The 13,349-nt window shown below is 48.7% G+C and overlaps 1 protein-coding gene across 2 annotated transcripts in view; it reads left to right on the top strand.

The window, feature by feature from the left end:
• LOC120951088 (irregular chiasm C-roughest protein-like) overlaps positions 1–13,349 on the top strand; it is a 199,220-nt gene that overhangs the window by 148,171 nt on the left and 37,700 nt on the right. For both annotated transcript variants that reach the window (XM_040369633.2, XM_040369615.2), the window contains exon 2: positions 1,290–1,333. The gene's annotated coding sequence lies outside the window, so the exon portion shown is untranslated. The remainder of the gene's footprint in view (positions 1–1,289; positions 1,334–13,349) is intronic.

The following is a 13,349-nucleotide window of genomic DNA, read 5'->3' as shown; positions in this document are numbered from 1 at the left end:
ATGTGTTGCGTAACAGTTGTGCAAGAATGGAATGTTCAGATTTTATTTGCAGAATTAATTTTGATTAATTACTACACTGAGCTTACGGAGGTGTAGTGAGCGTGCGGAGCTATAACAGAGCATTGAGCTACGTTGAGCTTTCGGAGTGACATTGAGGATACGGAGAGGCATTGAGCGTGAATTGAAGCGTGCAGGGCTGCATCAGAGCGCTGAGTAATGTAAAGAGTGTGGAGCTACTTAGAGCGTCCAGAGCTGCAATGTCAGTTCGGAGGTAAAAACATCGAGTTAGCAAAGTCACATTGCGAATGTGGAGTTACATTGAGGATGCAGAGAAAAACTGTTCCAGCAGAGTTACACACTCATCGTAGAGCTACGTTGAGCGTATGGAGCTACAGAAGAGCGTGGAGCGTATTGTGAGTGCAGAGCTACATTGAGGGTCAGTGAGTGTATTACGTTAGCGAAGCCACACGTGCAGAGCTACATTCTAGATACCGAGATTGATAATGTAAAGTTCTAGAAGCGGCTTTTAGCGTACGAAGTTACAGCAGAGTGTTGAATAAAGTAAAGAGTGCGGAGCTAGTTTGAGCGTTCGGAGCTACATCGAGTTAGCAAAGTCACATTGCGAATGTGGAGTTACATTGAGGATGCAGAGAAAAACTGTTCCAGCAGAGCTACATACTAATCCTAGAGCTGCGTTGAGCGTATGAAGCTACAGAAGAGCGTGGAGCTGTAAAGAGTACGGAGCTACATTGAGCGTTCGGAGCTACATTGAGTAAGCGATGCCACATTACGAAAGTGAAGTTACATTGAGGCTGTGAAGATAAACTGTTCCAGTAGAGCTACATACCGACTTTGAGCGTGCAGAGTTGCAGCAGAGCTCTGACCTACCATACATTGAGCTTTCGGAGCTCTCTTCTCTCTCACCTCTCTTTGGCAATTTGGTAGACATCCTTCCCCTACTCGAACTACTGCTCACTACAATATCGCTGAATAAAACGATATTACTCATCGGGTTTTAACGTTGCCAGCCTTTCCGTTACCATTTGCATACATTCCGCCTAAAAGTATGCAAACTGTGAAGCAAAATTCCATTTGAAAGCCCGCTAAATGCTTCAAACATCTCGTTTGAAGTTGGGATTAGAGTCACAAAAAAGATACTGAAAAAAAACAAACAAACAAATTGTATCTTTTTTGTGACACTATCCTTCTCGAAGCATATCGACAAGATGCGAGTGTAATGTTAGCCCATCTTCTTCATTGCTGTCTCTTTCTATCTCTCCCTCTCTCAGGGCCTCCGGCGAAAACAGCTTCCAGCGCCACGACACTAAACGAGGTATGCACCATATTGCTCACAATGCAGCAGCAGCAGCAGTAACCAGCCATATGAGTGGAATGCTCGCGGATTGCAGCACACCCGCTAGAGATTTGCGCAAAATAATTCGGTCCCCAAACACTGCACCTTTTCACTGCTTACAGCCGCGACGGTGTTGGCAGCTTTCTTTTTGTTGTTTGCAGCGGCACCTTTTATCGTTGCCAATGTACGTCTTAAAACGAAGACGCCCGAGCTTAGAATGGACCTTGTAGTGAAGCAAAACAACAACAAAAACAGAAACTGTGAAATAAACTCCTTTGAGCCGAAAAGGGACTTAAGTTCGGTACGGTTGTTTTTTTCTTTACTTTTGCTATTCGGCGTTCACAGCGGGGCTCGCTTCGAAGATGCGAAACGCTAAAATGTAAATGAGCCTCTGCTTTTGAAGACGGTGAGGAAGGTGAGCGGCTGGCGATTCACACACACAGAAGGGCGCAAGCTTTCAGATCACGCTCAGCTTTCGAAGCGCTTCGGCGCCATAAAATATAACAAGAGACACACCGAACACACCGACGACAACAACGGCAGCCAAAAAATAAAGCATGAAAAGGCAGGGCCATCTTGAGGGACGAGCGTGAAATAGATAAAGCGACTGCACTTTCTCGAACACACACACACACAGCCCAGCTGCCAAGCGTGGTCCATCGCCGCGCTCGGCCGAAAATACGGCGCGCGACCGGCCGCGGGAAAAATGCCATCATTCCGTAAAGTTCTAAAAAGCGGAATAACAAGATTATTAATTTGTTTACATTCTAGATTTCGAGCATTATCCCAATCCTCCCTCGACAACCCGGCCAACCGACACGCGATAATGCCACAGAGCTGTGCCCTTTATCTGTCGATGGCGTTTTTTTTTTAAGGGTGGCTCCTCCGATTTCTTGGGGCCTTTGCTGTGTGCGTTGGCAGGCCAAATTGAATTTGGCTTGTTTTAATGAAGCATTTGCGGCGTGCAACTGCGGGAAATGAGATACATTTTGCTACCGTCTCTCTTTTTCTCCCACTCTCTCTCTCTCTCTTTTTCTCCTGTTTCATTGGCAACAATTCGTCGTAAAGACTTTTGCGCCCACTTGCGATTGATATCGGGGCAGTGGGGGGGAAAAACAAGGGAAGGGCCTTCGCCTGTTTGGTGCGGCTGATCTGCGGTGGATTTTTTTTTTTGTTTCAGCTCAACCCATCCGGTCGAACACGGACGGCAGCGGGGGCGCTGTGAGGAGAGTGTAAGTGGGTGGTGATTATGTTCGCTCTCCAGCACGCTCCCCGCCATTCGGCTCGCTCAAACGTCTGACGGACGACGTTTTTTCCCCCCTTTGATGTCCAACGCGGCGTCCAAAACCCGTTGGGCGGAGGGTGGAGAGGACACCAGACGGGCTTCGAACGCGCCTGCGACCGGGGTCCCTTGCTGGCTGGTGGAAAGTGGATGATAAGCGGATTAACGAGCAGCTGTACCCGGGCCGCCCCTTCCCCTTGCTGCGTGCTATGCTAACAAGCTGCAGCAACAGCAGCCTAGATACGGTATAGTTCGGTAGTTCACTTTACCGTGAAAAGCTCTACCCTCTCATCCCAGCCCTTCGCCACTGCTCGCCAAAGCTCAGTGTCTTATGTTCTACGCTCGGGAGGGACGTTCTTAGAGAAAATGCAAAAACACTGGATGCAATAGAAAGCGAGAGAGAGAGAGAGAGAGAGAGAGAGAGAGAGAGAGAGAGAGAGAGAGATAAAACGAGCGAAGAACGGGAAAGACAATTGGAAGCCGTCGATAAGAGGCAGCTACTGGCCGTGCTTTTGCATTGGTGCGCTTCCCAATTGTGTTCGTTTGATCCCGGGCCCTGCCGCTCCGCCCCGATGTTAATGTCCTTTCTTGTTCTAGCTCTTCCCTTCTAGGAGGTTTTTTATTTTCCTTGCCCATTTCAGTCCAGTCCAGGCAGCAGGCAAGCCAAAGAAGACATCAAAAAAACCGCCGCTGGAACCCTTTAAGGGTACGAACACTTAGGTTTTTTTTTTTTGGTGCTGCTGCTGGACGGGATTCCATTTCGAGAGAAAATAGCAACTCCGAGCGACATCGAGCGACAGTTCTCGAGCAAGTGGCAAGCGTGATCCGTTAAGAGGCAAGTGCCCTCGGATAAGGACTACGCCTTGGCCAACGCTTCCATCGTGCAAGGCGAGCGGGAACAATTAAATTGCGCACCATTATCCGCTGTTCCGATGGGCGAACCGGGCAGAAAACTCGACGGAGCCAAGGATCTTCCGTTTCGGTGTGGACGTCCCGCATTAGCTTTTAGTTGGTCACAAGTTTCTGTTCACTGCGATTGCATTGAAAGATTGTTGCGTGGCGATCTGGCTGCCACCATTGGGACGCAACCGTTCGGTGACTCTGGTTTGGGTTCTGCTTCGCACTCCACTCCGTTATCGCATCTTTGGTTTGTCCCACCGGTTTTACACTTTTTCTGTGAGCGTACTGCAAGACGATAAATACAGTGGACTCTCGTATAACGAGTTTAAACCGTTCCAGTGACTCCCTCGTAATACGAAAAAGTGACGTAATTGGCTCCAGAATTGCAAATGAACTGCAATATAAGGAGATACATGAATCATAGAACTATGGAAAATGTCTTCTTAATAGTAACAACTGGGGAAATATTTGTAGTTCAGTATTTTGTGTCATTATTTTGACAGTTTTCTTGAAGAACTTACTATTGGTGTATGTTTTAAGTCTTTTCGTTCAAGTAAATTGCTCATTTAGTCAGAGCTTCATTTGAATGATGTTTGAGGAAAACAATGTGCGACTACCTCTGTAATATAAAGATATTGAAAAGATCTCTCACCCGTTTGGGCCCAGGTTTCATTCTTGCTGTTCAGATATGCCCTGCTAGACATTGCCCATTTCATTTGGATCCTGTATCTGTTGGATCTTGGAAAACTTGCAAGCAACACTCATCAAAACACAGCTAGGCAAGCCGCTATTGTACGATACTTCATCTCCTGGCTTTATATCAAACGATTCTTAGTATTGAAACGCTCATCAACTGCTTGAAGAATCATCAAAATGAATGCAATGCTCTATGAGGACCGATTGTGATCTTGATGATGCCAAACAAGCGTATCAAAAACAAAAAAAGAAATTGCTCGCTATGCGTGATTTTACTCGCTAAGAGAGGAATTTATTTTGCATATCAGGTTTGCTCGCTAGGCGAAAAACTCGTAACAAAGGGGCACTCGTTATGGGGAACACAGGAAAAAGATTTCAATAAGATCTTACGTCCATCCCGCAGTATCCTGATGGTTTTCGCAGGATTTCGCAACTGAATTCTTATCTTAAACGCTCAATACTTTCATGAGAGTCGATGTACAAGGTGTTGTAGTAGCAGTATCGCGATTAATTGGGCTCTGAAAGGCATTCACTTTGAAGAAATCATGTGGAGTGGTGGCTTCTTTCGATTGAATGGAACAGCTCAGCATTTTTTATTACCTCTCTATCACCACTAGCAACTCCCTCGAAATGCTTGTTTATTGGTTTGATATTCTAACGCTCCCAACGTCAAGTTCAATACTCTCACCTTGCACTGCACCCCGTTCATGTGTGGCCCCTAACAGCCGGATCATCTTTCCCAGGGAAATGGTACCGCTGCATGATGTTCCATAGCTCATTCCGGTCTATGGTGTCGTAAGCCGCCTTGAAGTCGATGAACAGGTGTTGCGTAGGGATCTGGCGCTCTCGGCACTTCTGGAGCATCTACCACAGAGTGAACATTTTGTCGTTTGAATGGCGTTTGAATCTCAGCAAGGGAACGGACTCTCCTGTCTGCTGTTTAACATTGCCCTGGAAGGAGTCATTGGCGGCGCGGAGCTAGACAACGACATCCGTGGCACGATCTCCTACCGGTCTCTCCAATTTTTTGGCCTCGCGGATGACATCGACATCATCGGCAGGACAACAGCGAAGGTGTGTGAGGCGTACACCGGACTCAAACGCGAGGCAGCAAGAATTGGACTGAGAATCAATGCGACGCAGACGAAGTACCTGCCTGCCAGAGACTCAGACCATCTGGGAAGCAGTCGCATTAGTTGACGGCGACAATCTCGAGACAGTAAAGGAGTTTTGCTATCACGGCACGGTAGTTACTCGACGCATTGTTCAGGGGAATCGGGCATACTATGGGCTTCACCGACTGCTGAGATCCAGAAGACTTCAAGCCCGCGCGACATGTGAGATATATCGCTCATTGATTGGGATATTGGGACACGAGTCCTGGACCATCCGAGCGGAGGATGCAAACGCTCTGGGCGTGTTTGAGCGACACATCCTCGGGACCATCTTTGGCGGTGTGTTCGAGAGAGTATGGAGTATGGAGGAGAAGGATGAATCACGAGCTTGCTGAGCTGTACGGCGGACCGAGCATCCTGACGGTGGCGAAAGCTGGCAGGATACGATGGCTGGGGCATGTCATGAGGATGGCGGGCTTATGCGCCACCGAGAAGGTGTTTGACAGCGATTCCCAGTTCGGCATAAGGTGCAGGGGAGCACAGCGAACTCGATGGCTGGCCCAGGTGAAGCGAGAACTGTTGGAAATCTGGTGTCTACATGGATGGGAGGCTGCAGCCAGGGAGCGAGCATCGTGGAGAATTGTTGTTGACCGGGCCATGTTACATCGACGTGCTCTATCGTGAGCATGCCAACAAGAGAGAGAGAGACAGAGAGAGAGAGAGAGAGAGAGAGAGAGCTAATTGGTTTGATTAACAAATATAATGTTAAATCGAGATGCATGAGTTAATCTCTCTATGCCGACTTGCAACTCACTCACTGTTACTCGGCGACAAGCATGTTCTAGGTATGTTATTCATACGCTTCTTTAAGAGTGGTTCTTACCCTCACTAGCATAGAGCGAAAGATCGTACTCACCGCATGATTACTCACAACAATCAAGATACTAAGAAAAGTCGCTCCAAACACGATTGAATCATTCCCTTTATCGCAACGATAGTTGCTATGAATTCTAACTATAGAGTTCTTGTCTCTCTACGAACCTAACTAGGAGCGCTCTAACCTCCAAGGCCGAAAGCTCGCTACCACGTCTAGCACCGTCACCACCACCAGCACAGCGGCAGCTGCAAAAGAGTGCAAACAAACCGCCAAAAAGCAGCTCGCTTTCGTTACCGTCCCACCGCTCACTGCAGCCCGATGACTCATCCCCCCCCCCCCCCCTAAACAACCATTTCGACTATCTGCCGGTGCACTGTCACTCGTCCCGGCCACGGCCAAACCATTTTTCGGTGGCCCGATCAATTATTAGCGTGTCCGGGTGTCCCACCGCAGGCCAAAATGTAAATTTCAACAACCTTTCCTCCCACCGGCCCAAAAGCGAAGCAAAGAAAGCAACAACAACAACAAAAAAGAAGAAGCTAAATAAACCCGGAAATAATCCCGGAACGTGTGTGTGTGTGTGTGTGTCGGGGAGTGAAGTGGTTCGAACTGGCAGGACTTCATTTCGTTTGTTGGTCACGAAACTGTCCTTCCTTTTGTTGGAGTTAAATCGCGGTGGCCATCCTTTACCCCCTTTTCGAGCCCGCCGGCGCTCGTTTCACTTTTGTGCTGGAAGTGTTTCTCTCTCTCTCTCTCTCTCTCTCTCTCTCTCTCTCTCTCTCGCTCCATTTTTTTTGTCACATTTGCTTGAGCGCCATTTTGCTTCTCCGCCACAGCCCGCCGTAGCGGCCGCACGGCAAATGGCGCCGCTTTACAATGGACACACGGAGATATTTATGGCGCTTTCTTAACCAAAAACGGCTTCCGCGAATCCACACTCTCCCCCCCCCCTCCCCTCCCGTCTCCACTCCCGCCGGAGACTCATCTCTATCAGACTCTCGTGAGGGTTTTTTGAGCAAATGTAGCTTCCATTTTGGAAAATTTTATTACCATCAGCACCGCCACCACCACCACCACAAGGAAGAAGCAGTCGGTTTGAGGCTTTGAATTATTTATTTTCCAAAACACACACACACACACACACACACATTGCCGGCCGGATGGATGGATGGAGATGGATCGATGGAGGGGGGGGGGGGGGGGGTTGGGGATGGTGGAAAGGCAAACAAAAAAAAAGGAAACCCCGCGAGCATCTCCCGCAGGAATCTTGCCCCTGTTGGGCGGAGGTTAAACCCCCTCCCGATTACCCGCCCCGGTAGTGTCTAGGCGAGTGAAACGAAAGTGCTTTGAAACCCGATTCCAAACACCATTTCTGTGCTTCGTGTTAACCCCCCCCCCCCCCCACCCCCGCCCCCACTGACAGAACTCAGCTATCGATGGCCGGAACCGAACAAAAGACGCCGATCCTGATTGGCGTGCATCTTGGTCTCGGGTCCTGGCCAACGGCGCTCGGTGACACCGGGGGCGGTCCACCAGCGGGCCGCTTTCCATGCTCGTTTGGCGCATCAAAACATGCCACTTCAATTTTCCACAAAACCACAAAACCACCGCCTTTCCGCTCCCTCGCACACACACACACACCCATCAATGGGGGCTGGGATCCGCTGGGAAATATCGGCGAGTGGATTATCGCGCGCGCGGGAAAACACTGCGCTGGTCCGTCGTTACTCGGGCCGCCGGTTGGCCCCCGCACGCGTTGGCACTTTCTTTCATCGCCCCCGGTAGGCCGCAGGCCGGCAGAAGAGCCACTGTAAAAGCGTGTGTGAGAAGGAGAGAGAGAGAGAGAGAGAGAGAGAGAGAGAGAGAGCGAAAAAAAAGAGTCAAGTAATAATTTATCGTCACGCATGGCTGTGTACCTATAGGAATAAATAAGCATTGCCGGAAAAGCATAAAATTCCCGCCACCACCAGGCACTCAAAGCGAACCTCTGCATCTTACCCGTCCCCCCCCCCTCCTTTCTCTCTCTCTTCACCCTACCATCTGTACCGTTACAATTACATAAGCTCGTGCGGTCGTGCTCGGGGTGAATGCGGGCCCGGCGCGAATACCGACGATGTTAAAATAATGAATCATTCCCTGCGCTTTGCGTTTTGAAGATACTTCCACCGAGCCCTTTTTCCTCCTCGCCCTCTCACTCTCCCCCTTTGTATGTGTGGAGTTGTGTGTGTGTGTGCCATGGTTTGTAAAGGACCCACCACCGCCGCTGTCCCTGGGAGATGGGTTCGGTGGCTAAGGGCGGTTCCTTTCCAGTGCTCGATGCGTGGCGATTTTTGCCGGACCGAATCGCGGTTTGAAACGGGCCCCGTGGAGTTTTCCTTTCTTTTTAATAATTCCCCCGCTGTCCCGTTTCACCTTCCCCCCCCCCCCTTTTGCCCTCGCACGATGCATATCCGGGGCATGAATCATTGCGGTGCGGTGCGATGAACGTCTTTACTGCCCGCCGCCGCCGCCGCTGCTACCGCTGCTGCTGGAATAAGAAATACAGCAAAGCAGAAATATCATACAAACCCACACACTCGGAGCACATGGGTGTAGCGTGTGTGTGTGTGTGTGTGTGTGTATTAGCACGAGCAATGGGGAAAGCAAGAAGAAAGGAAAAACCACCCTCCGAGCACGGCTTTATGACATTTACCTTTACACTTTGTAGCGGTTTTAAAGCAATGAAAGAATGTAAGTGTGTGTGTGTGTGTCGCGGTTCGCATTTATACCCTCTGCATGGCCCTGAGCTCGTGTTGCTTCAGCTTGGGTGCAAATGGAAAAACCACCAATTAAATATAAATTCCATAACACACACACACGCAGACACCAAGGACTTGGATGGAAACGGTGGGTGGAGACCGGATTATGGAGCTGCATTTGAAACTCCTTTTCATTTTAAACCAGCTACTATGTTAAGTCTAAGTTGTTGTGCGCCAGCTGACCAGCCTATGCAAGTTGCTTTTCCCTTCTAGAAATAGTTTTTGCTAGTTTGGGCAAGCGAAAGGAAAAATCTTTCCCAGCAATTGTTCGTCTTGAACATGACACGTCATATCACTCTGTGTGTGTGTGTGTGTGTGTGTGTGTGTGTGTGTGTGTGTGTGTGTGTGTGTGTGGGTGTGTGTGTGTGTGTGTGTGTGTGTGTGTGTGTGTGGGTGTGTGTGTGTGTGTGTGTGTGGGTGTGTGTGTGTGTTTGTGTGTGTGTGTTTGTGTGTGTGTGTGTGTGTGTGTGTGTGTGTGTGTGTGTGTGTGTGTATGTATGTGTGTGTGAGAGTCTTACTTTGACATAAACGAAGCATTGAGAAATGCCAACAATTTAAAATGACCTAAAGCCCAATTTAAGATATTTCGGCGCGTTCCTTTTCAGTGCCTGAATGTATGCAATTTAATATTTTAACAACAAAAGCTTTATAATTCATAAAGTGTAATTAAATAAAAAGGACACTGGAACAATATTCGTTCCACAGCATTTAGAGCGTATTTGCAGCAACCTTTATCCTTTTTGAATGAGCGCCATCAGCGAATATTGCATACATACTGGCGTTTCCTCAGCTAAGCGTTTCTATCTAAAGGTATGCAATGCTCCTTACTTTCTCTCCTTTTTAGTGTCGATTGGTAAATATTTTTCAATATTTGCATGAGTGTTTGCGTTGTCGAACAACAATTTGATATTCTGTCAAGAAATTTAAAAAAAAAATGCAATCATTTCTTTTTAAGATATTTTTTATTGGTTCTATTATTAGTACGCGAAGAAGAACTATTATTACGCGATTAAAAGTAAAAAGAATGATAACAAAATTCGGTACAAATGGTGACAAACACAAAAACACTTTTCTGCGACCTGCTTCAACGCTGCATCGCAACACTTCGCCAACGCTACGGCATGGCGTAATCGTTTTCTTTGTCTTTTGACGTTTAATTTTTAAAGTAGTTTCCACATAAAACCATTCCCTTCGCAGCAGACCGGCGACGGCGAAAAGGTCCACCAAGGTCCGAGCAAAACAACCCCTCTCCTCGCCCTCCCCCCCCCCCCGTCCCCCAAAAAAACGCAGCAAAAATTTCAATTTTCTGTGTAACAAACTGTGTAACAACCAACGGCCGAGATGGCTCGGTCCAGTGAGGAAATTGTATCAATTAAGTCCCCTTAATCCATGAATCTCTATCTACCATTCACCATTGACGGTGCAAACCTGAGGCTCCCGGTCTCAATCAACCCATGGCGGTTGGGCGATGAGTGTGTGTGTGTGTGTGTGTGTGTGTGTGTGTGTGTGTGTGTGTGTGAGACTGTGTCCGGTGGAAAATGCGCTCCGCAAAAAGGATCCCCCGGAACGATTAGCCTTAATTACGCTAGTTTATCTTCGTGCCGGTCGGCTAGGGTTCGGCATTCGACAGCCAAGGTGGTGCGGGACAGCCGGCGATCAGATAGCCAGATCTCATTGAGATATTTTTCACCGTCTTCGGTGATGCTGTGCCCGTGCACGACGGCTCCAGACGACCCAAGGGCGACCCCCGGGCCGAGCTGTCTAGCCAGCGAACCGCGCTTAGCGAATGTGTTTTGAAAGTGTCTTGCCGAATCTGTGTCGCTACGTGCAAACGTGAGCTTCCCCGTCACCATTCTCGATTTTGTGGATTGTGACAGTAATGTCAAACAGTAATTTGCCAAACACACAAATGCGTCACTGCTCTGCTGCATCCTACCTAATCATGGGAAGCATCATAATAAACCCCGTGAGGGGGTTTACTTCTTCACACATGGTACGATTTTTATATTCGCAAAAAACTGATCACACCCACTGTAATTCACATTAAAGTGAGTACCAAACATAATCATGCAGCAAACAATGAAGCACCACACACACACACACACCCTTCATTTACACCCTCTTCTCTTCCCCCACTTGCCGCAAAGGGTATTAAATCACGGCACTGGATCCGTCGCGGGATACGCTTAGCAAAAAAACAAAAAAACCGACGATGCAGCGTGTACCTAATGTTGGAAAATTCATTTCAATCACCGCTGTAGGTGGTGGTTGGTGTTTGTTGGAACCTCTTTTTCTTCTTCTTTTTTTTGTTATTGCTGCTGGTGCTGTCGCTTCTCTTCGTTTTGCAAGGCAAAAGGTTAATTCTATTTAGAAAGCCCGACCCACCCACGCGGTGCGGCATTGAAACATCAAACGGCAAGGAAGCGAAAATGGAAATGGGGGAGCAACAACAACGAACAAAAACAAAAAAATATATATATTATCAAACGCTGCTCGCTGTCCTTTGTGCCCGTCACCCGGACCCGGACTTTTTGCTGTGATGAAGCTGTCCGCGAGTTTCGCTGATTTTTTTTTTTTGTAACGGTGCGCTCTTTTTTACCATTTCATCTTTTCTGCTTTTTTGTCTTGCTTCGTATGCGGCAAGATTGTTTGAGCGTTTGTTTGATCAGCAAGCTGATTAAAGGACGCCAACTGTGATGATTACAAAATGGGACCAGTGGCGAAGGCGGCACACGGGAAGGATTAAAAACCGGGCGTAAGCAAAAACACGCCCCTGGGCTGCCTGTTGGGCTGCCTTGGAAACCCACGTTTGCCACGTGCCACAACAGCAACAACAACAAAAAATGAACCACTTAGCCGATGCGAGACAATATTTCCATCGCAAGTATTTAGATGCAATCGTACGGTTTTACCTCACGCGCGTGCTCTAGCGCGTTGCCTACCTTTAGGCGGCTTCGTGCGGCGCAAACGTTGCGCCCAAACGTAGGCAGCAGGTACGGCAAACGATTCACTTTACGACCGCACGGCTGCGGCTGCAGTTTATTTGCCCCGACTGCATTCGATCGGCAGGTAGAATCGAGAACAAATCACACCGATCGCACTGGTCGGTGGTAATGTGTTTGAGGTGCGCTGTAATCGGATATATTTTGCGATAAAAATCAAGCCAATGGCTGGCACGCAATCTTACAGCCCATTTGCGCGCCACTGGGTTGACATTACCGTGCCCGCCAATGCTCAACCAACAGTCAAGAGTGGGACGGGTAAGTTGTTCCGCTTTACAGCGCCAGTCTAGGAGAGAATACTGCGGCAAATTTCTTCACAATGTGCCGCCCAGTGTGTGTGTGTGTGTGCTATTCGGGGAAGCGGGAGCACACCCACACACACACACACACACACACACACACACAAACGAGAACGCGGGGGACAAGACAGCCACAGGGGACTGTCGCTAGCTAGCAGCCATTGACAGCTGGCAATAACTTTACATCGCGCGCACGCATCGCAATACCTGAAGCATCATCACCTGTGTAGCACCAAAACAACCGAGAAGGGTGAACACACACACACACACACATAGAGGGAGAGAGAACAAGAGAACAATAAAAGCAAACACACCACCAACGCCCAACCACCAACAATGCATCGAATGCGAATGGTTGAAACAAATCAACCAGGAATGGGGGGGGGGGGGGTGGGAGGGAGAGATGGAGATGGAGATCGAGAGAGAGAGAGAGAGAAAGAGAGAGATAGAGGGAAAAGGCAATAAAACCTGAGCAACTTGGGAAAACTCCCACGCGGCCGCCGTGGATTCGCGCGGATGAATCTTTCATCGGATGAAGTCACCAAGGCGTACTAAACTGTCAGTTAAGCGAAATTGAAGTCGATAAACTGCCAAACAGGGGTAAGCGGCGGCGGTGAGTGGGCAAGAGTGGTGAATAGGGACGGGAACGGGGACGGGGACGGGGGACGGGGGGGAGATCAGCACGTCCTGTCTGCTTCTTCCGCTATGTTGCTGTTGTTCAACCCGATTTGCGATTCTGTTATTTTCCTGCTCGTTGGGGTGTGGAGGTTTTTTTTTGTTTGTTTGGTGCTTCTTCCTCTTTTACTGCACTCTTTCATCATTTGCCTTACAAGCCGAAGCGGAGGCGCACACTCGAACGGTGCCCGTTGCTGGGCGCGCTATGATTGTTGCGGTTTTTGCTCCGGATGGTTTGCCCGTTTAACCGTTGGCCGATGGCGCGTACAGGTGAAGGTGTCGTTTTTTTGTTTCCAACAAGAGGGGAGAGGGAACGTACCAAAGCTGCTGCGAAAGCTGGCTACGGCGGAA

The sequence above is a fragment of the Anopheles coluzzii genome, chromosome X (assembly GCF_943734685.1).
Source record: "Anopheles coluzzii chromosome X, AcolN3, whole genome shotgun sequence".
Classification (NCBI taxonomy): domain Eukaryota; kingdom Metazoa; phylum Arthropoda; class Insecta; order Diptera; family Culicidae; genus Anopheles; species Anopheles coluzzii.
This window is presented reverse-complemented; position numbering and strand designations above follow the sequence as displayed.